Raw genomic sequence first — 23251 nt, forward strand, 5'->3', positions numbered from 1 at the left:
GAGCTGGTGCAAGGGCGTGCCACCTGACCTATACCTGGTCAGGAAGGTGATGGATTGCTTCGACTAGTTTCCTGCATGGCATACACGTAAACATTAAATACGAGCCTTGATCGGCTCTCAGGTTATCCTGTGAATCAGCTCAAGGAGCCGATCCACCCATGATTCGCATTGGGCCTACGATAACATGGTGGTCCTGCTTGATCAACATTAAGTTAAAACGATCTACGACGATTTAGGATTTTCACCACACAACCGGAACGTCCTACACGTAGTTGAGCTTGGCAGACACGAAAGATCATAGAAAGCCAGCCCTAGACAAGGCCTAAAAACCAACGTAGAGTTGATTCCCGGAACATCCCCTCTAGGCTCAGCAGACTATACCTTACGCACTACTGGATCATTCAACCCGTTTGCAAGGCCTAACCATATGGATATCAAACTAATCCTTCAAGAACAAGGAACAACCGTAACAGATCGAATCTACTAAATAAAGACTAAGCAAGGTGCTGCCCTTACACCTAGGATGGGTGCAAGGGCAGCTAGATATCCAGGGGTAGCATGACTAAGCAAATACATCAAGAAAGTACCAATGCTAACCCTAACATATCTATGATAATGGTGTTGCTCGCCATAAAAAAGGCTTCAGTACGAGCGACACATAAACAACGAATAAACAAGATACTGCCTAGATCGCAAGATGCGATCTAGGCAGCATAGCGCTTACCCGGAAGAAACCCTCGAAACAAGGGGTGGCGATGCGCCTAGATTGGTTTGTTGTGAATGTGATCGTCCTCCTTTCTCAATAACCCTAGATACATATTTATAGTCCGTAGACTTTCTAACTTGGGAATAAACCCAACCGTGTACGAGCTAAACTCTATCTCTTAATTCTAACCGACACGTAACCTACTATAATTTACAGATACACGGGCAATCTAGCCCAAACTCTTGTACAAGGCCGGTTCAGGAATATTTTCCGTGCATATTCTCTAAGCCCATCTCCATCATGGCCCACCTCCTGACTTGGTTAAAATCTGGTGATAACACATGCCCCCCTGGTTTTGGCAATGATAATTCCAAAACCACTCTGTTTTTTTTTTCTTTTCTTCGTAGGGTCACGTCCTGGCAGAGCAGAACCGTCACGGTATCCTTTCATCATGATGCCTTGCCTTCTCAAGTTCTCTGCACGATTTGACAGTTTTTTGGCACCACTTCCTCGGAAACCGCTGTACCATTAAATCTCCACTATATCCCCTTTATTTAACCGCGTCGAGCAGTTCACCTCTTCATCCTCTTGCTCCGTACTAGCCATCGGCAAAAAACCCCCTCCTCTGCAGCCATGTCTTCCTCCTCCTCCTCCTCTGCCTCATCAGGTCTCTCCTCCTTATCTTCTTCCTCTCGTGAGCCGACGCCGGAGTGGGACTCGCTGGCGGTGTACGACATCCGCGCCCCCACGAAGTGGGACAAGGAGGACCATGATTCCTCCGTTTGGTCCGAGGATGACAAGTCCTTGACCGACGGAGACGACGACCTCCAGTTCCTCACCGATGGGGAGCTGGAGGCGGAGAGCGAGGATGACCTCTTCTCCTGGGACGACTTCACCTCCTCCGACGAGGAGGAGGAAGAGGAGGACGACGACTCCTCCGACGAGTACCCGCCGGGTCGGATGACGACGACGACGAGGAGGAGGAAGAAGCCCCCGCCGAGGGCTACGGGAGCAGCGACGAGGAGCTCGCCGGCAGCAGCGCCAACGGCAGCTACGACAGCGACGACGAGGGCAGCGACGGCCCTTAGATTAGGGACTACTAGCATAGGACTAATAGTAGTAATCGGCTCCTCTTTTGTTCTTCTTTTCTTGAGCAATCGGCTCTTCACTGTAAAAAAATCCCCTTTATCAATGAAGAAAATGTTTCCATTCGATTTTGCCGATAGTCAAAGTAAGTCAACGCTCAAAAGAGCCGATGGCAGCGCATCGGCCTTTACCATAAAACGCGAGTAAGGCCAAGTCAGGTGCCTATTCAAACGGTAACCTGCAACCTCCGTCTGAGAGAGTAAACTCAGATCCCCGAACCACCGCTCAAACAGATCCAATTCACCGCCACGCGAATCGCAGATCTCAACCGCGCCAATTCAACTCCTCAACGAACCCAATGGCAGAATCATCCCACGCCAATGCCACGGTCTCTGGCCTGAAAGTAATCTGATAACTGCTCAATTGAGCTTGTACCTCTAGAGTCGATGGCTGTGCATCGGCTTTTTAGTCTGAAGTCGATGTCTGTGCATCGGCTGTACTTGTGTCTTGCTATTTTTGCATATTTTTCTAAAGTCGATGTCTGTGCATCGGCTGTGATTTGTGTGTACAAAAAAGTTTTTTACTGGCCGATTTTATGCATCGGCCCCCATATTTCACTGTCCGTCATCCCACATGCTTGGGAAATACTTCTTGAGATGTTGACCATTGACAGCTACTGGGAATTTAACACCATCCAGCTGCTCAAGCATGTATGCATTACCCTTAAAAACTTGGTCGACTCTGTACGGTCCGTGCCAATTAGGAGACCATTTACCATACACTTTATCCTTAGTTCCTAATGGCAATACAGCTTCCCATACCAAGTCACCAACCTGAAACTCCTTTGGTCTCACCTTCTTATTGTATGCACGGGCTACCTTGGCTTTGTTCTCTTTAATCTTCTCCAACGACCAAAGTCTGAGTTCCGTTAGATCCTCAACGCTATCACTCATCAGGGCTGCATATTCCTCAGTTGTTAGATCGTTCTGAAACGTAACTCGTCTCGATCCAGCCGTAATTTCCCAAGGCAATACGGCTTCTTGTCCATAAACCAGGTGGTAAGGCGAGGTTTTTATAGCTCCATGACATGACATGCGATAAGCCCACAAAGCTTCCGTCAATACCTCATGCCAACGTCTAGGGTGCTCATCAACTTTCCTCTTAATCAGCTTGATAAGGCTCTGGTTGGACGCTTCAGCTTGCCCATTTGCTTGAGCATAGTATGGAGACGATCGGATCAACTTAATTCCCATGTCGTCACAGAACTTTCTGAACTCTTTAGAAATGAAGACCGAACCTCCATCGGTCGTGATAGTCTGGGGAATCCCGAATCTATGAATGACATGTTCTTTCACAAAATTGATAACATCTTGGGATTTTACTGACTTCATAGGGACGGCCTCCACCCATTTAGTGAAGTAATCTGTAATGGCCAAAATCCACTCGTGGCCTTTGCTCGACGCAGGATGGATTTTGCCGATCATATCCATGCCCCAACCTCGAAATGGCCAAGGCTTGATGATGGTGTTCATTGCTGATGCAGGTACCATCTGAATTTTCCCAAACATCTGACACGCTTGACATCCTTTATAGTACCTGAAGCAATCCTCAAGCATGGTGGGCCAGTAAAACCCTGATCGCCTGATCAGCCATTTCATCTTATGAGCCGACTGGTGAGTTCCACAGGCGCCTTCGTGTACCTCGTGCAAGAGCCGATTCGACTCGGCTGGTCCCAGGCATTTGAGAAGTAATCCCTCCAAAGTCCTGTAGAACATGTCATCTCCTATAAGGACGTACTTCATGGCCTTGTATCTTATCCGTTTAGGTGCCCCCCGAGCCGGATCTTTCAAGTAATTGAAGATATCGGCTCTCCAGTCATCTGGTTCCAGGAACTGTACCTGAACATCGGCTCCTTCTGCTACGTCCTTGTAGCCTGATGCCATCTGTGCGAGATCGTTGGCCCCGGTATTTTGCGACCTTGGGATCCAATTGAAGTTTATGTACCTAAATTGTGCCATCAACTCACGGCATTGCATCCATAATGGGAAGAGCGACTCGCTCTCGCACTTGTATTCCTCCGTGAGTTGGGAAATCACCAATTTAGAGTCTCCAAAAAGCTCCACTGCTTCTGCCCCGGCTTCTATAAGCAACTCCATTCCCTTGCGTATTGCTTCATACTCAGCAACATTGTTGGTGCAAGGGGTAGATAATCTGATGGAGAAGGAATATGTTGCCCCCCGGGGCGACACGAGTAGAATGCCGATGCCGCAACCATCATCACAAGCCGATCCATCGAAGAACATGGCCCATGCACGTACAGACAGTGCTGCTATATCAGTATTAATCCGTTCAGCAATAAGATCGGCTAACGCTTGTCCCTTGACTGCCTTCGCAGGCTGATACCGGAGATCAAATTTCGATAGTGCAAACATCCACTTACCGAGTCGGCCTTTCAGCACAGGAGCCGACAGCATATGTTTGACTACGTCTGACTTGCATATGATGATAATTTCTGCTGTCAACAAGACGTGCCGAAGCTTGGTGCAGGTGAAAAATAGGCAGAGGCACAACTTCTCAATCTCAGGGTACCTCGTTTCTGCATCCAGCATCCTCCTGCTGAGGTAGAAAGCAACTCTCTCCAGACCATCATACAGTTGCACCACCACTGAGGCGATGGAAGTGTCAGCCACTGACAAGTATATATAGAATGGTCTGTCTTGCTGGGGCGGAACCAACACAGGTGGCTTCGTCAGATATTCTTTAATCTCGTCAAACGCCCGCTGTTGCTCTGCCCCCCAGTGAAACTCATCATCAGATTTAATTTTCACCAGTCCCATGAATGGCTCGATTCGTCCTGACAGATTGGAAATGAACCTTCTGACGAAGTTGATTTTGCCGATGAGAGACTGTAACTCTTTCTTCGTGGTGGGTGGCTGCATTGTTTGCACTGCCTCTTGACTTTTCAGGCCGATCTCAATTCCACGTTCATGAACCAAGAAACCCAAGAACTGACCGGCCGTTACACCAAAAGCACACTTCTTTGGATTCATTCTTAGCCCGAATTTTCTAGTTCGGTCCAGGATGCATCGCAAATCCTCCAAGTGTCCTTCTACGGAGACAGACTTGACCACCACGTCATCGATGTAAATTTCCACCAACTTGCCGATCAGATCATGAAAGATGTAATTCATGGCTCTTTGGTACGTTGCGCCGGCATTCTTCAGTCCAAAAGTCATGACTACATATACAAACAAGCCTACTGAACCTGGAACTCTGAATGCAGTCTTGTGTATATCTTCTGGAGCCATGAAAATTTGATTATAGCCAGCATTGCCATCCATGAAACTTAAAACCTTGTGACCAGCAGCTGCATTGATCAATGTCTCTGCTACCGGCATGGGATATTCATCCTTTGGAGTGGCTCTATTGAGATCTCAAAAATCTATGGCGACGCGCCATCGGCCGTCCTTTTTCTGCACAGGTACGATACTAGAAATCCACTCAGCGTACCTGAACGGCCTGATGAATCCGGCGGTCAACATTTTCTCGATTTCTTTCTTGACTTCTTCTAGAATATCGGCCTTCATCTGACGTGCACGTTGCTGGAACGGCCGAAATCCTTTCTTGAGAGGGAGCCGATGCTCAATGATGCTCCTGTCTAACCCAGGCATCTCTGTGTAATCCCATGCAAAGCAATCTGGGTACTCTTTCAACAGAGCTATCATCAGGCTCCTCAGATGCGGATCTAACTTCTTGCTGATAAAAGTTGGTCGTGGCTTATCCCCAGGACCAATGTCAACCTCTTCTAGCTCATCAGCCGATGTAAACCCATACCCTAGCTTTCCGTCGCCTGCTAGATCGATGTTGAACACAGGCAAACCGTATGGCGAGGATAACATGGGCCGATTGCTGGAATCGGCCCCCATTTTGATTGCACTGCTCAAAGAAGGTTTACAACTTGTTCGTGCTCTACTACGGGAGGGAGTCTCCCTACTAGGACTACGTGGCATGTTTGAGGTCAGATCATTGCTTTCTATTTTTTGGGGCCGATCGCAGGGATCGGCCTTGCCACGTACGTCCATAGACTTTGGTCTTGTTACTCCATCAGGCCGGTGGATAAGACCAGCCTCACCCCGTTTTTTGTAACTTCGATGCGCTCACAGCCGTCCAAACTGACTCCAGAGAGTGGCTCTTGCTCTTCCGCTTCCCAAATGTTCATGCCGGCTGTTGAGATCTCGACTGAATTATTTGCATGGACGACCTCTACTTCATCTCCATCCCACTGTATCAAGCATTGGTGCATTGTGGATGGAATGCAGCAGTTGGCGTGAATCCAATCCCTCCCTAGCAGGACAGCGTAGGTGCTTTTGCTGTCAACGATGAAGAATGACGTAGGGATGGTTTTTCGGCCTACGGTTAGATCCACGTTCAGAACGCCTTGTGCTTCTGATGCTTGGCCGTTGAAGTCGCTTAGTATGACGTTGGTTTTGATCAGATCCTCTGTAGAGCGTCCCACACGTCGTAGCATGGAGTACGGCATTATATTGACTGCCGCTCCGGTGTCAACCAACATCTTGCCGACAGGCTGCCCATTGATGTAACCTTTTAGGTATAAAGCCTTCAGATGTTTGTAGCCCTTCTCTTGTGGCTTTTCAAAGATAATCGGCCGTGGACCACAGTCGAACTGAGCTACCGACGCTTCTTCTGTTCTTGGAGCGCAAAATTCTGCCGGAAGGATGAACACCATATTTGTGCCAGCCGATGTCTTTTCATCGGCTTTCAATTGCTTGGGGCGCCACTCTTTCTTCTGTGTACGACCCTCTGCATCCAAAGTTTGCTGGATTTTCACGGCCAGATCGGCCCGCGCTTTTCTCAACGTGTGCAGGTATTGCCTCTCGGCTTCCTCCAAGCTACGTAGACGCTGCACCCTACGCTTTTGGGAGTGACTAAGTCCATTAGGGCACCACCTTGGCCGGTGGTATCTATCTTCTTCTTCTGATTCATCTTCATCTTCTAGCTCCTCTAGATCTTCCACCCGAGATGGCTCAGCTTGTTTGTGCCGAGACGGGAGAGGCCCTAGACGTTGGAATACTGACACGTCGCCTATATCCTTCTTCTTCTGTCTACACACTGGGCAGTTGTCGATTGTAGGCAATCGGCTCATTCCTGAATCCCAGCAATGCTTAAAGAAAGGACAATCCCAGTGCATGTCCATGTCTTCTTGCTCCCTTGACCTTCCCTTAGCGCGGAGTTCATATCCTTCGTCGTCTCTATCATACCGACGATACTTTCTGTCGCTTATACTAGACCGACGATCTCTTTCGTCGGCTGTGTCATACCTCCGGCGTCGGTCATACTGACGCTCATATTTGTTAAGAAGGTGCTCGGAGAGTGGTCGTTGATACCGCACGCTTCTCACTTGTTCTTCGGTGAAGTACCGTTTGTCATCATATCGGGGTCGGTCACTTGGGCCGGCCTCCTCCTTGTCCTTGCCACGAGAGCGACTGCTCTCTTCTTTGTCCCTACCATGGTGGTATACAAGCCCTGCCATGTTAATACTGAACGGGAAATCTGGCTGGCGCCTCACGGAGTGACTGCACTCCACCATGTTGACGGCAGGAAACGGGTGCGTGTCCACTTTCATGGCATACTGACCAAAGATCAGACGGCCTTGTTCTATCGCCATTTGGATTTGCTGACGTAACACTTTGCAGTCGCCGGTGGTATGGGTGAACGAGTTATGCCACTTGCAGTACGATCTTCCGTTCAGCTCTTGCACCGTAGGGATCTTGTGGCCTTCGGGTAACTTCAGCTGTTTCTCCTTAAGCAGTAAATCAAATATCTGCTCAGCCTTGCTTACGTCGAAGTCAAACCCTTTTGCAGGCCCTTGTGGCTTCACCCATTTGCAAGACACGGGGTTTGCCCCCCGAGCCCATTCAGCCACAGCTACTTCCTGGTCTTCTGCAGAGTCTTCAGTTTCTCCTGTCTCAACCAGGCTTATAGGGCGTTTGAACTTGTCTTGATACAATTCTGGGTGGCGCTGTTCATACAATGACAATTTCTGAACCATATGCGCCAGTGAAGTGTATTCCGCTTGGCAAGCCAGATCCTTGATCGGCGCTGCGAGGCCCAACACTGCTAGATCGACTGCTTCTTTCTCATTCAAACGAGCCGAATAACATCGGTTCCTGACAGTCCTGAAACGCTGAATGTATACAGACACCGTTTCTCCACGCTTTTGTCACACTTGCGCCAGATCGGCAATGCCAGCCTCGGTAGCTTCTGAGTGATATTGCATGTGAAACTGCTCTTCCAGCTGCTTCCACGTCCGGATTGAATCTGGTGGCAATGAGGTGTACCACCCAAAAGCTGGTCCTGTGAGGGATTGTGAGAAAAACCTCACACGCAACTGGTCTGATGCAGAGATCATGCCCAACTGTGCCAAATATCGGCTCACATGCTCAATTGAACTAGAGCCGTCTGACCCACTAAACTTTGAGAACTCAGGGAGCCGATACTTGGGCGGCAGTGGAATCAAATCATACTCGTTGGGGTACGGCTTGGAATAGCCGATTGCCCTCCTTTTTGGCACCATGCCGAACTGATCTCTCAATATTGCACTGATTTGATCCACTGTAGGAGCTGCAGGGGCCGAACTTTGATGACTCGTTGCAGTGGCATATTTAGCTAGCCACGCCTGTTTATCTGCCTCCACTCCAGTAATCCCTCCTGCCGCTCCAGAAATTCCTCCTACTGCTCCAGAAATTCCTCCTGCTGTAATCTGGTTCGTACGCGCCAGGTTATTGCAATCCGGCACGTACGTGCACATGTATCCATGCGGGATTTCTTTAGGCGGTTCCAGCAGGAACTGGTAATCAGCAGGATCGCCTCCAATCTTGTAGACGACGTACGCCGGTGAACCCGGCGGCTCTGGAGCTGCTAGCGAGAAAGGCATCTGTGGTCTGGTCTGGAACGGTATTTCTCCCTGGTGAGTCCCCAGGGTAGGTCCTGACGGGGAGTACTGATGCTTCATGATCTCCTGAACCACGCGTACCGCAACGCGCTCGAAAGACTTTACCAGGCTCTCAGAATGACGGTGTAGCGAATGAGCTACCATGTAGTTAACTTCCTGGCGTAGAGCTCTGGTGCGTTCTTCTGAAGCGGTAGACAGATCCACCCCATCGAGAGCGCCTTCAGCTGAGAACCCTTTCCACCTAATGCCACGTGTACGGGTTCTCTCGAAAGAGCCGATGAGGTCGGCTTCGAAGAGATCTTTAAGCTCATCGTATTTCTTCTTGTGCTCCTCTGTCAGATCTTCGTACGTAACCGGTGCGTCCGCCATCTCAGTTGCAGATGTTGACGTAGTTGCTGTAGAATGTCCCACCGGGCGTGCCAGAATGTGTTGCCTGCCAAAACCCACTGGCGAGCAGCGACGGGCAACACGGAGAGCCGGGAGGCTCCCAGGACTGCTGGTGGGTCCTGGTCCCTCGGGCGACGGCCCGCAATGCTCCGGCACACGTCCGAGCTGGTGCAAGGGCGTGCCACCTGACCTATACCTGGTCAGGAAGGTGATGGATTGCTTCGACTAGTTTCCTGCATGGCATACACGTAAACATTAAATACGAGCCTCGATCGGCTCTCAGGTTATCCTGTGAATCGGCTCAAGGAGCCGATCCACCCATGATTCGCATTGGGCCTACAATAACATGGTGGTCCTGCTTGATCAACATTAAGTTAAAACGATCTACGACGATTTAGGGTTTTCACCACACAACCGGAACGTCCTACACGTAGTTGAGCCTGGCAGACACAAAAGATCATAGAAAGCCAGCCCTAGACAAGGCCTAAAAACCAACGTAGAGTTGATTCCCGGAACATCCCCTCTAGGCTCAGCAGACTATACCTTACGCACTACTGGATCATTCAACCCGTTTGCAAGTGTAATGACCTTGGATCGGGTAGGATCCTTAGTCCCTGTGATTAACATTCTAGTCCCTGGATCATAAGCTAGCACTCACAGTCGATGAAATACCATGTAAAACACAATGTCATTATTACACGAATCGAATAAATCCAGAGTTTAATTTATTACAACTTTGCATAGCTCAAGGCTAGCTCAAATAAAAGCAACAAAAAAAACTTAAGATAAAATGAGTCCATCAACACCACAGGCTCATTGAGTGTAGACCCGCGATCCTAGCGCACCTTTCTTCAACCTTCGTATTCTGCACATGAGTGCAGCCAAATACATTTGGTCAATACTTTGAATGTATGGCAAATTACACCAAGAAGGAGAAAATTGACTAAATCTACATGCAAGCAGACAAGAGGAGGCTTGAGGTTTATTTGCGTAAAGCCAATTTTTACTTAGTAAAGAGAGAAAATCTTTTACCCTACTTTGCAAAAATTTGATAAATAAAATTGGCCGAGTGGATCACATGGATATTACACACCAAGTGTCCAAATCAACCTAACACTTGGATATGACACACCAAGTCCCGAGCACCTGGATATTACACACCAAGGCCCCAAAACCCACCTATGAACGATATTACACACGCCATAGGGTTTTGAAAATTCCTTTGAAAAAGAGAGAGGAAATCCTTCAGAGGCTCCATCATTCAGATGCTCAAATTGTCCTTTTACCGTGGGCACGGCTGATCGATCAGTTTAACACTCTCGAGAGGTTGCGCTCTTTACCCACAATTCACAACCAAGCCTTTTTTGCCAAAATTCTTCATCTTCATTAAGGCCAGGACGAGGTCACGACGAAGCTTTTCCTTAGTAGCCCCTCCACCTTCCGGATCCGCCCGTGCCCAAAATTCCACCCAATGGCGGTACCCAGGCGAGGTTTCCCACTAAGTACTTAGCCAAGACAGAGCCCATATTGTATTGTGGTTGCACTGGAAGCTTCTGACATCTGGAACATGGCAGACTTCTTTGATCCTGGGCGGCAGTCCTCCACCAATCTCCACACTCGTTGTCCCGTCAAAATGATGTGGACATGAATAGCTCGGATACGACCAAATGCAATACGCGCAAATGTATTTCTCAGGTGATTTCTACTACTAATATTTTTATATACTATTTTATAATCCGAACCGAAAATACAACACCTTCTATTATTTTATACAGATTTATCCAAGACATTTATAATCCACGTGTGAAGATGCGAGAAGCTGTCCAAAACTATTTATATACGCTTATGTATATGTACAATAGTACACCTCATGTCTTCATGTCAAGATGGAACCTTCACGTCTATGCACATGCACCAAAGATGCTAGTAGCAGCCAAGAGATCGATGAGTGAAGCAACGCCCCAACAGAAAACGAAGTGGTGTGCGCTACAGCATGTCCATATTGCATGTACAAGTGATTTATTACCATCTATGGCACGGCGCCATCAGCAAGGCACGAAGCCCAAGAGCTAGCCCAATCGTCGTCATCTCTACTTGGGCCGTGTACCAGACCGATGCTCGGACGTCCGTGCGGGACGAGGCTACGATCAACTACAGCGTTTGTATTTGTTCAATAAATAGCTGCCAAGAGTTAGGGTTTAGACTCGGATTTTGATTAGATTAAAAGTTAGCCAATTGCTGCAACTTCGTGTACTTCTTTTGAGGCCAACGCCTAGAACAAGACCGACTATTCGGAATCCCACTGTTATCAATCAAGCTTTCATCTCTATTCGCAATATTCTGATTGCATATTTAGTTCTTACTTGTTCTCGATTTCAGGTAGGAATTAAGACCCTTGCTGGTCAGGCTGATCGTGCTCCCGCAAGATCAGTAAATCCCGGAGATTGTCCTAGCGATTGCATTGGCGCACGAGCTTTGCACGTGTAGTCGGATCGTCAAGCACGAACTCCACCAACAAATCGATTTATCCCCATCTCATCGAAAGATCGGACACCTTTGCTGATGTGGACATGAATAGCTCGGATACGACCAAATGCAATACGCGCAAATGTATTTCTCAGGTGATTTCTACTACTAATATTTTTATATACTATTTTATAATCCGAACCGAAAATACAACACCTTCTATTATTTTATACAGATTTATCCAAGACATTTATAATCCACGTGTGAAGATGCGAGAAGCTGTCCAAAACTATTTATATACGCTTATGTATATGTACAATAGTACACCTCATGTCTTCATGTCAAGATGGAACCTTCACGTCTATGCACATGCACCAAAGATGCTAGTAGCAGCCAAGAGATCGATGAGTGAAGCAACGCCCCAAGAGAAAACGAAGTGGTGTGCGCTACAGCATGTCCATATTGCATGTACAAGTGATTTATTACCATCTATGGCACGGCGCCATCAGCAAGGCACGAAGCCCAAGAGCTAGCCCAATCGTCGTCATCTCTACTTGGGCCGTGTACCAGACCGATGCTCGGACGTCCGTGCGGGACGAGGCTACGATCAACTACAGCGTTTGTATCTGTTCAATAAATAGCTGCCAACAGTTAGGATTTAGACTCGGATTTTGATTAGATTAAAAGTTAGTCAATTGCTGCAACTTCGTGTACTTTTTTTGAGGCCAACGCCAAGAACAAGACCGACTATTCGGAATCCCACCATTATCAATCAAGCTTTCATCTCTATTCGCAATATTCTGAATACATCTTTAGTTCTTACTTGTTCTCGATTTCAGGTAGGAATTAAGACCCTTGCTGGTCAGGCTGATCGTGCTCCCGCAAGATCAGTAACTCCCGGAGATTGTTCTAGCGATTGCATTGGCGCACGAGCTTTGCACGTGTAGTCGGATCGTCAAGCACGAACTCCACCAACAAATCGAATTATCCCAATCTCATCGAAAGATCGGACACCTTTGCCCTATCAAGTGGTATCAGATTTCAGGTTGCTCGGTGAGATTTACAGTTTTCCTAGTGTAGATTTGATTTTACCTATAACCCAGAAAAAAGCCCCACAAAAAGAAGTTAGATTAGTTCATCTCGCCTAAAACCAGTCTTAGCCTTTTCGCTATCGCCAGTTTATTTTTGTTTGGTTGAATTTTCGTTGCATCGTGTGCCTAGTTGCTGGTTTTAGATCTAGTCTTTTAGAGTTTCGAGTTCTACTCACGTATAGTCGCGTCGCTTGGTCTCTGTCTTGGTACCACCTTCCGCCACACTCTATCCATTTGTTTTGCACCGCGGCTCGCCATATCAAAATAGTAGCAGATCGGTTTGGTTCGTTTGTCCATCCATTGAAAAGAACATACTGTATCAGATCTACTATTCATCACGTTGCTGTTTCCTGTTTCTTCGTGTTCATCCTGTCATCGCCGCGACGCCGCCGCCTTTCTACATAACATACTTTGGTCGAGTTCAGCTGTTATAGGCTAGATCCTAGCGTTTTGGATCAGTTCAGAAAAGGAAGGGTATCAATCATGATCTGAAGTGTTGCAAGTTGATCCGTGAAGTATACAGAGAAAATACAAATCTGACCGTATCAAGGAGAGAGTTGCTTCAAAGAAAAGAGATCTGTTTGAGAAAAAAAAAAGTAGAAAAAAAAAGAAAAGAAAAAAAAGGGAGAAGGAAAAAGTATAGTTTCCAATAGGTTGTTCTGTACGACAGTTTTGTCTCCCACTCCGGAATTTGGACCGTGTTGTCTAGAAAAAAAAATTGACCAAAAAAAAAAACGAAGAAGAAGAAGTGTCAATCTGTTTCTGCTGTATGCGTGTATAGAAAAAGCTTCTCAGTCGTTTTCAGCTGAAAAGCAGTTGTATTAAAGTCTCTCTGTCCGGAATTAGCCAAGATTTCTGCATCCGTTTGGCCGCTCGCTTCACGTAGCCGTGCGGGTCACATCAGCCTCCGCCCTGTTGCCTTTTGATTGACACGCGACAGCAATCCTGTCGGCCACAAACTTTTGATCCGGTGCTATTTATCTTCTTTCTACCAACGTGAATTTCTGTGTGTTCTAAGCTCGCGTCTCTAGTACAGTCTAGTTTAGAACCAGCACTTGACCACGTTGATCGGATTTTCAGCTTTACATTGATTATTGTGGTGGTAGTTCCACATATTTATGCCTACCTACATCTCTACATATTTCTACATCGTGCGGTATACGTGTGCTTGGCAATCGCTTCGCTCAATCTTTAGAGTTACTTGATACTGTTGGTTGCCGATCACCGCCTCCTGAATGGTAAGAACTTGTAAGAATTTTATATCTGCAATTTTGTGAGCGGCATACCACCACTACCACCTAGTAGTTAATAGGAACATATACTTGTTATTTGTTTCTTGTTTTCTACTAATCATGGCAGCTTCTGGAGTTAGAATTTCTTGGGCGTCGACTATGGTTGGCGATGTGCCGCCACCTAGCAAACTGCAACAACGACCACGAACGGTTAAGACCCATGATCAGGTTACTCTTTCCATGCCACCATTTCATGGTCGTTATGATCCCGCTTTTTATATCGACTGGGAGTTTGAGATAAATGATATATTTGTTTCCCATAATTTTTCTGAGCGAAAGAGAATACAAACTGCAATTAGTACATTCACTGATTTTGCTTCTTTATGGTGGAATGAATATTGTCGGTCATATCCTGATTATATACCTACTACTTGGAATGATTTGAAACTTGCTATGCGATATAGATTTGTTCCATCACGGTATACTCGTGACATGGTTAAAAAATTGCAAAATCTGAATCAAAGTAGCTACACCGTACGGGAATATTATGATGCCTTAGAAACTACCTTGTTGTATTCTTTTTTAGAAGAAAGTGAAGATGATTTTATGGATAGATTTTGGAGAGGGCTAAACCATGATATTCAGGATATAATATTGCATGAAGAATTGGTTTCCATCGACCATTTGTTTTGTATTGCTTGCAAAGCTGAACAGAAAATTAGAAGACGTGTACATAAGATGAACAAGAGCCTGATGGAATTGCCATCATCTACGATGAGCCTGCAAGGTAATAATGAAGGTACTGGTTTCGTTACTACACATGCAATTGATCAATACCCTGTTGACATAACTATGACATGTGATGAGCCAGTCATTGCTTTGATCACACCGCTTGTGTTAGATGATCCTGTTATTGCTTTGAATGTACCAAATAATCAAATAACTGAGATGTCTACTGTTTTGAGTGCAGCCATATCTGGAACTAGTTCTTCTAGTGATTTGAGTGTACCTATTGCTGATTTGAGTTCTTCCATTGAGATGAGTACATCCACTAAAATTATTGCTGTTACGATTGAACCATGTGACTTGTTAGTGACATCTGATTCGGCTCACATAAAATTGGTTAGACATGATGAAGTGATAAACGAATTTTTCCATGATATTTCATTATGGTCTATTAAGATGGATCCACCCATGTCTGTGTCGCAAGCTAGAAATAAGATTGCTGAAATTACATGTTTAAAGAGTGTCTACATCCATGATTTTACTTTTAACTTGATTGGAGATTATGGCGTAGATAATGACTTTTTAGTGCATAGAATTTGCATCACGTGTGATAAACTTGCTTGCTCGACAGAATATAAATTTGTGTATATGCCCAGTCGTTTTGATATGACCTCCAACAATAATGTTGATTATGGCCCGAATAGCTCGAAGCATAGTGTGTTTACACATTTGGAGTCTTTGCATTTTTGCGCTAAACTGTTGGGATGGTTTAACGACGAGCACTATAATTTACAAGATAATACATTTATATGCAAACTGAGTTGCGATGAACGTTGGAATATGACTAGTAAACTTTTGAGATACTACAATAATTATTTATGTTGGACATTAAATTTGCAAAAAGGGAAAGGAGTAAAAATGGATGACATATACATATACCATGTACACACTTTGTTTCTTTTGTTAGCATGTTTACAGAATAAACATCGCCGAGGACGGCTTTACTTTCAAGAAAGGGAGGATGATGTGGACTTGAATAGCTCGAATACGACCAAATGCAATACGCGCAAATGTATTTCTCAGGTGATTTCTACTACTAATATTTTTATATACTATTTTATAATCCGAACCGAAAATACAACACCTTCTATTATTTTATACAGATTTATCCAAGACATTTATAATCCACGTGTGAAGATGCGAGAAGCTGTCCAAAACTATTTATATACGGTTATGTATATGTACAATTGTACACCTCATGTCTTCATGTCAAGATGGAACCTTCACGTCTATGCACATGCACCAAAGATGCTAGTAGCAGCCAAGAGATCGATGAGTGAAGCAACGCCCCAAGAGAAAACGAAGTGGTGTGCGCTACAGCATGTCCATATTGCATGTACAAGTGATTTATTACCATCTATGGCACGGCGCCATCAGCAAGGCACGAAGCCCAAGAGCTAGCCCAATCGTCGTCATCTCTACTTGGGCCGTGTACCAGACCGATGCTCGGACGTCCGTGCGGGACGAGGCTACGATCAACTACAGCGTTTGTATCTGTTCAATAAATAGCTGCCAAGAGTTAGGGTTTAGACTCGGATTTTGATTAGATTAAAAGTTAGCCAATTGCTGCAACTTCGTGTACTTTTTTTGAGGCCAACGCCCAGAATAAGACCGACTATTCGGAATCCCACCATTATCAATCAAGCTTTCATCTCTATTCGCAATATTCTGAATGCATCTTTAGTTCTTACTTGTTCTCGATTTCAGGTAGGAATTAAGACCCTTACTGGTCAGGCTGATCGTGCTCCCGCAAGATCAGTAACTCCCGGAGATTGTCCTAGCGATTGCATTGGCGCACGAGCTTTGCACGTGTAGTCGGATCGTCAAGCACGAACTCTACCAACAAATCGAATTATCCCAATCTCATCGAAAGATCGGACACCTTTGCCCTATCACAAAACCATTCCGCCCAGAAGAAAACTTAGTTTTATTTTGAAGAAGAATTTTGGGAGAAAAGTTGCGCTCATAACCAGAGCTCAAGTACTTAGAAAATTTTCTTGTTTCGAACCCCTTTTTATATTTCGTAGCATAAGCATAGCACTTAGAAAAATTTAGGCATTCCTATGGGTGGTATCAAGTGGAAATATTTCTAAGTATAATTCTACTCATGGCAATCTACAAAATAGCACGCGACTTGCAAAATATCCACCAAGTAAAATCTACCAAAACATCCTACACATGCATACTAATCATTTGAAGGAAAAAGACATGCATAGTAGAAAACTTGGGAAACTTGATAAAAGGTGTAACTTGCCTTGATCCGAACAGCACTCTAAACAATATTCCTCCTCAGCAGCACTCGCGCACTCCGCACAATCTATCGCAAAGGTGAAAAATAATTCAATGAATAACCAATGCAACTTTCACACTATATGCATGCATGCAATTATGATATGATGATAAAATACTTCAAATTCGACCAAAATATTATGCATCAAGTCTAACATGCAGGGAACATCCCAACATTGATTTTCAACATGTATTAATTAAATAAGATTTATATTATACGTTCAAATTGAGGTTTAAGATTCAATATTACAACGTGATAATTAGTTACTTATAATTCGAAAATTCCAACTTCAAGGTGTAGATAATAAAATTCTGAAACTAACGCAAAAAGAATCGATCAAAACGGAGTTATGATTATTTAATTATGATTTTTGGAAGTATTCAGATTTTGTTGTTTTTACGTAGGGACGTGGCACGTCCCGAAGCATCGGATCTTGATCTGACGGTTGTGGCGCTCCTCGGCTTCAGCTTCGGCTTGACTTCGGCTGGCGGCTCGGCTCGGCTTCAGCTTGGCTCGGCTTCGGCTTCGGCGACACGTGAACGACGGAAAGTAACATGCTAATATACTAAGTTCAATTTTTAACTGATAAACTCAAAAATTCTATAATTTACAAAATTAGTATCAGTGGATAGGGAATTTGATTACGAATTCAACGCAAAAAACAAAATCTAAAACGAAGTTGCAGATTTAAAGTTACGATTTTTTGAAGTCTTAACATCTAAGATGAGCTAGCAGTTTTCCGATCTGATCGATCTATACTATCGCATGTGCGCTGGTAGAAAAGAAAAATAGGGGCACGTGGCATGGCATGGTAGGCTGATATCAGTTCAATGTTACGTATATAGCATGTCCTACTAACGATGCTGGGAGCGGTGCCTTAATTACCAGGTGGTCGACGACCAGACGGACGCGGCGACTGGGCGTGTGCGGCGACGTTGTTGTGGCGGCCTCCGGCTCCACGAAGATGACGCTGACGTGTGGCTCGACGAGATGATTCAGTTCACGTCGGCTTCAGCGACCCTCCTCGTTCCGAACAGCGGTGGTTCCAACTGAACTTCGTCTCCGGTGAAGCTCCGGCGTCCCCGTTTGCTGGTTTCTTTTGGTCTGCGTGAGGGGAAAAAGATTAGAAGGATGAGATCGAACAATCTGCGAAGCTTAGATAAAGAAGGGCGGGGCGGAGAGTCCTGGAACCTTGTCTTCGAGTTCAGGACGGTGGAACTCCGGCGAGATTGGAACGAGCTCTGTGGTGGTCTAGGATTTGTAATTTTTAGAAAAACGGAGGGAGGCCGATGCGGGAGTATATATGGAGGAGTTTTCGTGGAGTAGGGGGCACGGATTTGAACGGAATCGGGGCGATTTTCTGGGGATTTTAGTCGGTTTGTTCGTCCCGTATTCTTGTCGAACTTAACCTGGAGGTTGAAGACGATACGTGGGTCCCGCTGTCCACGTTGGCAGGAAAGAGAAGGAAAACAACTAGAAAGGAAAAGAAAAGATAGGGAGCTGGCCTCCCGCTGCCTGGCTGGCCGATCTGGCGGACGCGGTCGTGCGCGTGCGCGCGGAGGATGGTGGCTTCGTTTGGTAAGTGTGATCCGGTCGTTCCTTTTCTTTTTCTTTTTTTTTTCTTTTCTTTTATTTGTTTCTTATCTCATATGAGCTTTACAATTTGAAAAGAGTAAAACAAAAACTAGATAAAATCTGCGAAACTAAATCATTTAATTAGATTTCAGACTTAAGCATAATCTTGTAATAATTTGGAAACCAAATATGCAAATTTTAAAATAGTATGCCATGATGATATGATGCAACTATTAACATCCTTAATTGTAAAATTTGGGATGTTACAAACCTACCCCCCTTAAGAAGAATCTCGTCCTCGAGATTCAGATTGGCTAGCAAATAGGTATGGGTATTCTGTCTTCAAATCTTCTTCACGTTCCCACGTAGCTTCTTCCTCTGAATGATGGTTCCATTGAACTTTGCAAAACTTAATGGTCTTAGTTCGAGTAAACCTTTCAGCCGTTTCTAGGATTTTAACGGGCTTCTCCTCATATGTGAGATCACTTTCCAACTGAACCTCCTCTAGCGGAACTGTATCTCTCAATGGTGTATTGGCCATTTCCGGGTGACACTTCTTCAGCTGTGACACATGGAACACATTGTGAACGGCTGATAGGACTTCTGGCAATTCCAGCTGATATGCAACTTCTCCTTTGCGTGCTAGAATCTTGTATGGTCCTATAAAACGTGGTGCCAACTTTCCTTTGAGTCCAAATCTTTTAACTCCACGTAGTGGTGAAACTCTGAGATATGCTCGGTCTCCTATTTCATACGTTACTTCTCTGCGCCTAGAATCAGCATAACTCTTCTGTCTGGATTGTGCTATTTTCAGTCGATCACGGATAAGTCTTACTTTTTCTTCAGCTTCTTTGATCATGTCAGGCCCAAACAAATTGCGCTCTCCTACTCCATCCCATAGTAATGGAGTTCTGCACTTCCTACCATATAGTGCTTCGAATGGAGCCATCTCAATGCTTGATTGATAGCTATTATTATATGAGAACTCTGCGTACGGTAAATTCTCATCCCAACTTGATCCATAATCTAGAGCACAAGCCCTCAACATATCCTCTAGGATTTGATTCACCCTTTCTGTCTGACCATCAGTCTGCGGGTGAAATGCTGTACTAAATTCAAGTCTGGTGCCTAAGGTTTCATGTATTTGGCGCCAAAACTTTGATGTGAACTGAGTACCTGATGTAGCCCCGCCTATCGTCGACGCCACACCATGGCCAAGGAGTCCCCCAAGTGGACCAACAACACAAACCCCCGCCATATATGTCAAGGTGAACTCTTTCCTCTCTATGGTTGACCTCAACACCAACTTGAATGGTATGCTACCTCATGCCTATCATCATGGTGTCCATAGGTGCCGACATCGACAAGGACCAAGAGAGAAGGAACTCCCACGGTGCAAGGTCAAGGGAAGGAGAAGAGCAGCTGAACATGGAGATGATCATGAAGCTGAAGCCGCCGTCGCTCGAAGCGCTCCAAGGAAGAGACGGACGCTGGCCGGTCCAGGGCCCGGTCAGACCGGACCCACAACCGGACGCCCCGGTCACAGGCCCGGTCAACTGGGCGCCAACCGGCGCAGCTCCCTCGTACCGGACGAAGACCGGAAACTTCGCAGATTCCCGGTTTGCGCCCGGTCGACCGGACCCAGGACCGGACAGCCCGGTCATAGGCCCGGTCAGACCGGATCCAAACCGGATCTGACGGGAATGACCCACCAAACTGCCTTAAGTTATCCATTCGCGTACCTGTTCGCCCTTGCTGGCCATGTATGCCTATATAAGTAGCCTGGACCCCTTCCTTACCCCTTAGACTTGTTTTGAACTCAAACCTACCTTTGAGCTTAGTCTCCCTTGGGTATCATCCCTCTGTAATCAAGGCACCTTGGTTGTTGACTTTGATCTTGTTGAGTGAGATTCTAGTACTAGTTACTCTCTCTCCCTCACCAAGCTCTTCCTCTCCAACCCCAATCTCTCTCCGGGAATTCTGCCACGTGCCTCTTCCTCGGAGATTCTATTGGCGTGGTCCATCGAGCCACGGAGGTAAGCATCGGGTGTATCGGGTTGGTGTGCGTGCGTGAGTCTCGGAGTTTGATGTAGCCCCGGTCACCGACGTCGCTACACCAAGACCAACAAGTCCCCCAAGTGGACCGATGACACGAGCCCGAGTCAAAGCGCTACATGATAAGGTGAACTCACTCCTCATTACCCTTGATCTTGATACCCCATTGGACGGACTGCTGCCTCAGGCCGATATGCTTTGTGTTATCAGATATAAACCTCGAGAGAAGGACGTCGCAGCAGACCCGAAGATGGACAAGGAAGGAGGAGGAGAAGAGTGGCCGCCGAAGGACTCCCCTCAGGGCCGGCACGCGGCCTCCGTGCACCGGCAACTGCCGGCCTGCTCACCCGGCATCGCCGGCCTCAAACCACCGGCCTTTGCCCGGCTGCTCACTGCCAATCGCTGCCGGCCTCGGGACACCGGCAGCTGCCGGCCCCTCCGGCCTACGAGACGCGACCAGCGGCATCGCGGCCTCCGACCAGCGGCTTGCCGGCCCCACCGGCACCGCTGCCGGCCAACCATCACCGGCATCGCGGCCAAGCCCCTGTTGACTTCATCTCAGCCGTTGATTTCGCATCTATGGACCAGGATAATTTATGTAGTGCCGATTTTACCCCTGTACGAATCTGGACCTATAAGTACCTCACCCCTTCCTCCAGATTAGGGTTAGACTTGTTTTGAACTCAAACCTAAATTTGAGCTTAGTCTCCCTTCGGTATCATCCCTCTGTAATCAAGGCACCTTGGTTGTTGATTTGGAACTTGTTGAGTGAGATTCTAGTACAAGATACTCTCTCTCCCTCACCAAGCTCTTCTTCTCCAATCCCAATCTCTCCCCGGGGAATTCTACCGCGTGTCTCTTCCTCGGAGATTCTATTGGCGTGGTCCATCGAGCCACGGAGGTAAGCATCGGGTGTATCGGGGTGTGTGTGTGTGCGTGAGTCTCGGAGTTCCTCGTGTTCATCGCCGTGTTCTTCGTGTTCCTCGCGTTTTCCCATCTTCCCCCTTGGTTTCGAAGTCAATCCGCGAGATCGGGCCACACACGGGGTCTTAGACCTCATCATATGGTATCAGCAGCTCTTGGTTACCGCGGATTTGACCTCCCACCCACCCAATTTCGTTTCTAGAAAATTTCCCAAAAAATAGCCCCAAATTGCCTTTTGACCGATCTGTGATTTGGTTGCGTTTTGAGTGGTTTTGATCCATGGATTTCGTGCCCCTCTGGTTGATCTACGTTTTCCCCACTTTCTAGACCTCATTTCCATCGATTTCTGACGTTTTGGTCGAATTTGGGCCGCTTTTCGCGAAGAACAGCTCGAGCTGTTCGTCAGGGACCGGCACTGCCGCCCCATCAGGCATGCCGCCAAAGCCGGCTGCTGCCGCCGCATCCAGGCCGGCACTGCCGCCCAGGCCGACACTGCCGCCCGATTCAGGCCGGTACTGCCGCCAGGAACCAGCCACATTTCGACCACGTTTTCACCTTTGTGTTTGCTTGTTCTGGTTTGAGTGCCTTGTGTGTGAATCTAACCCGCAGCTACGACGCAAGCGACGACACTCTCGGCACCCCGACTTGCAAACGTACTCTTGATCCTTACACCATATTGCAAGTTGTGTGATCATCACCGCCTACGACACATCGAGGTATAACTTGCAACTCCTCGCTCCTTTTGCGATCCAACCTTCCCGAGCATTGCTTGTTTAGTGTTGCGAGACATTGCACGTGGCCCCGCATTGTGAGGTGTGTGTGTCGTGTTGAGTAAAGCATCCAAGCAAACACTCGTGTGGCAAGATAGCAAAAGCGAGGCTAACGCTAACATAGTGTGTGAAAAAGCCCCAAAAACACAAAAAGAGTGCGAGTAGCACCATACATCCATACATCCATACATCCATACGCCCATACATACAAAGTGTCCACGTGCCACCAAAGATACAAACGAGTGCAAGTGCCAACATATACAAGAGAGAACAAGCTTTTAAGCAAAGAGAGATACGAGAAGAGAGGCCGCGTGTGAATCTTGTTGTCTCTTCCTTTGCAACCAAAGCTTTGACTCTCCTTGTGTTAGTGTGACACCGAGCACTTATACATACACTTTTCCGCTCACTTTTGGTTGCACTAACCCCGCTTATCTCGTGTGTGTGTTCCACAACTTTTCCGTGTTTTTGTGATCACCATTTGGACACTTAATTTTTGGAACTCACCCACTTTTAACAACATACTCGATCTTGGATTTGTCTTTTGGCTTTCCACAACACTCGCCTAACACCATATTTGCTAGCTTTTGCGTGTGGTTTTGCGTGTGTTCCCGATACACTTGATCTTGCTTTCGGTTTGGTGGATTGCCTCAATACTATCTTACCTTGGTAAGGGTACGAGGTAGTCTCCTTCCACTAACATACACAACATAGTTCTTGTCTTTGCATCATGGATAGGAACGGAGATACCAATAGGGAGGAAGAGATCCTCCGCAACACCGAGAGGTTGGCTACTCAACACAACCTATGGACACAACGACAAGAGTTCAAGGAGCAACTCTCCCTCTTCGAGACGCGCATTGATGAGCAATACGATGAAGTGGCTCACAACTTCTCCACCGTGAACCACGAC

General features: G+C 46.5%; 1 long non-coding RNA gene across 1 annotated transcript; it reads right to left on the reverse strand.

The window, feature by feature from the left end:
• Positions 1 to 9821: 9821 nt before the first annotated feature.
• On the reverse strand, positions 9822 to 18458 carry LOC127305279 (uncharacterized). The gene is made up of 4 exons (XR_007853789.2): positions 18209 to 18458; positions 17903 to 18121; positions 16982 to 17044; positions 9822 to 10017 (listed from the first exon to the last, which is right to left on the reverse strand). It is a non-coding gene; the product is annotated as an uncharacterized lncRNA (long non-coding RNA).
• Between the last annotated feature and the right edge of the window lie 4793 nt (positions 18459 to 23251).

This window comes from Lolium perenne, chromosome 1 (genome assembly GCF_019359855.2).
Source record: "Lolium perenne isolate Kyuss_39 chromosome 1, Kyuss_2.0, whole genome shotgun sequence".
NCBI lineage: Eukaryota > Viridiplantae > Streptophyta > Magnoliopsida > Poales > Poaceae > Lolium > Lolium perenne.